Source organism: Branchiostoma floridae, chromosome 17, assembly GCF_000003815.2.
Source record: "Branchiostoma floridae strain S238N-H82 chromosome 17, Bfl_VNyyK, whole genome shotgun sequence".
Taxonomy (NCBI): domain Eukaryota; kingdom Metazoa; phylum Chordata; class Leptocardii; order Amphioxiformes; family Branchiostomatidae; genus Branchiostoma; species Branchiostoma floridae.
The window spans coordinates 18230655-18234593 of NC_049995.1; the positions used below are offsets into that span (position 1 = coordinate 18230655).

Sequence of the window (3939 nt, forward strand, 5' to 3'; positions counted from 1 at the left end):
TCTTCACTCGTTAAACTATGAATGTATGAAATTATGAATATGTATGTATGTATGGAATAAACACCTCGGACATGCCCACCAGCTGCCGGAACAAGCACGTTTACTTTAAACCTCACACTGATGGCTGCACGCTCACACCAATCATAAAAATTAAGGTATCCACATAAAAAGAATGATTGTAGACTAGGGCTGGGTACCGGTATAGAAAATTCAGGTCCAGGTCCGGTTCAGGTCCAGAGGATCAGGTCCAGGTCCGGTTCAGGTCCAGAGGATTGGGTTCAGGTCCAGACCTGAACCTGGACCTGATTCAGTATGTGACAACTAATGTGAAAGGACGATACTCAAAACAATGGCCCATTTTGCTGCAAAAGATCTGTTTTGTGTAGTATTTGACTCCCAGTGGCGTTTTGATATCCTACAAGGCTAACAGCCTCTGTACGATTGACAATAGAAATGACTTTAGACTCTACTCTGCTTCGCTCTTGTTATTTTCTTCGACCGGTAAGCCACAAAACGTGTGAATTCCTCATCATATAATATGTTCATTTTCCAATAGGTCCAACATCCGGTCTACCAGATTTTTTCAGGTCCGGTTTTTCCGGACCGGTCCAATGAGAAAAAAACGGTTCTGTTCCGGTACACCTTAACGGGACCCAACAATATTGTAAACTGTAGCTTCATGAACTTAAACATATTGTTGCCCGAGTTACAGAAGGCTTTATCGGCCGGATGGGGGGGGGGGGGGGGGGTACTTCTCAGTGTGTTTTCGCTTGGTCAAAGCGTCTATCTCCCCAGGGTTATTTTTTTCTAAATCTGGGGAGCCGTCCGTGCTCAAAACTAGTCCGGTAGCCTCAGGGTCCATGGGGGCACGTCTGGGGCACGTAGGGGGTACGCAGGTGACACGTCTGGGGCACGTAGGGGGTACGCAGGTAACACGTCTGGGGCATGTAGGGGGTACGCAGGTGACACGTCTGGGGCACGTAGGGGGTACGCAGGTGACACGTCTGGGGCACGTAGGGGGTACGCAGGTGACACGTCTGGGGCACGTAGGGGGCACGTCTGGGGCACGTAGGGGGTACGCAGGTGACACGTCTGGGGCACGTAGGGGGTACGCAGGTGACACGTCTGGGGCACGTAGGGGGCATGCCGGAAAGTGCATAAAAGCTCACAACCTATACCCGGCCGCGACGGGACCCCTTTTCCAATCGTGTCATATAACATAAGACTAAGGCGAACATCTTTGCACAGAATCTGAATCACAAAAACAAGGCTTTGTCTTGCGATTTCAAACATGAGATGGTCAGAACGTACCTTCAACAACAACAACAACAAACAAACAAACAAACGTACCTCCCTCCGCGGCTGACCCGTGGATAACGCCGAGCACCACAGCGGCGGCCAGCAGCAATCTCCCCAGCATGTCTGTCGTGTGGGAGTCTGTGCATGTAAAAAAAAACCGGATAGTTCCATACCATTTTATAAGGCCAGGAGGACAATAGATTTTACTGTGCCTAGGCATTGGAAGGTGAAACACCTACCCACAAACTTTTACCTCCCCAACCGAAATCACGTACCCATTTTTACACATGTGTGGAGTGTGGAGTGGAAGGGCACGCGATTGTTATTGTGACAAGAGTCATTTTCATGACGGGACATTTCGGCAAAAAAAAAGAGAGAGAAAAGGGGATTTGTGAGTTTTGTTTCGAAGATTATTTGTACATGTAAACAATGTATGTCAAACGTGGTGGAAGACGAAACACATTTTATGTCAAACTGCTCTCTCTATAATCACGAAAGAACAGAGCTGTCTAAAGAGGCCATCAAATTCCACCCAAACTTCCCCACATTCACGGACAAAAAGAAAACAGTTCTCCTTCTAACGTCACAAAACCCACACATAATAAAAAAGGTGGGATCTTTCGTCTTCCACTGTCTTAAAAAAAGGAGTCGAACCCAATAACCCAGGATCTAGAGTTAGCTTTCAATAGCTTTATATTAGAGTAGACACTTGTGACATTGTTTTTACACTGCTTGAATCTTTTATGTTACCTGCAATTAGCCCACGGGCAAGAATTTGCAATAAAACTTTCAAAACTGTATTGTACGTGAAACATGATTTGCCTTCTGAGTCCCTCTGAAAGTAGTGTGGTAGTTACTAATGGAAACAACAGCGACGCGAATCAACTCGACAAGAAGCACACGAAATGCACTCAAAACTACAAGCTTCTTCTGCCACGTACATCATCATTAATCGTAATGTGAAAACATGCCTAATATTAGGAGAAAACTCAGGTAACAACACAGGTAGTCGGAACACCTTAAACTAGCCGTGCGCAGAGCTCACAGCCGCCTTAACATGTATACAGAGTTCTGTTGGTCCGTCTCAAAAATAATATCATAAATTATCATTGAACATTACATAGATGTTACATACAGCAATTCAATAGTGACAACATTATTTACCGTCAATCACACCCAGGCAAGAGTAGGAACAGTTCACAGTCCAGTCTTCTCCGAACCCGCTCTAATCTGCTTCTCTCCGAAGTGCGGCTGTCTAACGAAGTCCCCGGTGAAGTGTGCGGGCGGGTCCGGTAAGAGCCGTGATGTGGCGGGATTCTGGACTCTTCCCATTGGTCCACGTCAGCACCGACGTCACTTATCAGTTCCCACTATCAGGTGACATCATTCCACCAGGCGTGGCGAACCCGACTTGTACCGTGATGGTTTTTCTCTTCATATGGTGTTGTCAGTAAACAACGATGTGAGCATGACGGGCAATAAAAGCCTTTGTAAAAGCTTTGTACCCACCTGAGAAGCCATCAAACGATAACCCACCTGTTCGATTCTGACCCGGTCTGTTTTCTCATAATAAAATATTGTTTTAACAACCACAACGTTTGTCTTTGAATACAAGCAGAACAAAGACTTTATTTTATTGTTGTGTTGTGGTTCAGAGTTCAATGTAAATATCAGAGACCATCGATCTGCCTCAGAATAGTCCAGAAGTAAGAAAGAGAAAACATCATCACCCTTGTTTCGTCTCTCAACTTTGATGTCCGCAAACATGAGTCAGACAGAGCAACAGGAGATATTTTTGTCGTGTGTCTGAAGTTGGCAGGGGAGGGGGAAATAATGAACATGATTATTCCCTTAATAAGGAACATCTCAGTGATGTCAATTGTTCAATTGTGTGCGTGTTTGTCCTCTCCAAGCAGAGGTCGAATCGCACAGATATAGTAGTCAAAAAAATTACACCGGCGCTATTCCTAGGAATACTCTACTACAACTACATCTGCGCGATTCGACCTCTGCTTGGAGAGTACTTGTTTGCACGAGCGCATTTATGTATATGTGTGAATGGGGGATGAGTTATGTGTACCTGAGTAAGAGTATGTGTGTGTGAAAGAGAGTGTTAATGTGTGCGCGTATCCGTGCGTGTGCCTATGTACGTGTGTGTGTATGTGGGTTGGTGGCTGCAGTAGTGGCAATTTTCTCATAAAGACATCCATGTGCAGGGGACAGTTTATTACGAGTCAAGCCACAGTACGCGAGTACGAAACATAGGCCGGAAATTTTTGTCGTGTGAATCGGCCCATAGTCTTATGCCAGTTTTGCCGTACTGATAAGGTCGATCTGAAACCCCGCCCCGGTCTCCCTGCTTTGCCTTCGCGAATCGTACAGCAGAATAACAATATTCGACGAAAATTATTACATTAAGCAAAATCCACGTATAAAGGTGACATCGTTGTATTACATTATCAGTGTTCTGGTAGCTGTGATGTTGGTAGTACTGGTCCCGGGGTCAATCCCCTGTCACACATTTAAGTAAATAATGACTTTCACACATTCATTGCCGGAAATTTGCTCTATTTTAGAATATTCGAGGGTATTTTTCACCTTAAAATCTACCCTATCATTATAGAAAAATGCTAACACTTA

The 3939-nt window shown here is 45.1% G+C and overlaps 1 long non-coding RNA gene across 1 annotated transcript in view; it reads right to left on the minus strand.

Moving 5' to 3' along the window:
* LOC118405066 overlaps positions 1–2550 on the minus strand; it is a 4594-nt gene extending 2044 nt beyond the window's left edge. The window contains exons 1-2 of the long non-coding RNA XR_004829835.1: positions 2464–2550; positions 1351–1437 (exon numbers count right to left, since the gene is read on the minus strand). This is a non-coding gene — a long non-coding RNA (uncharacterized LOC118405066). The remainder of the gene's footprint in view (positions 1–1350; positions 1438–2463) is intronic.
* Between the last annotated feature and the right edge of the window lie 1389 nt (positions 2551–3939).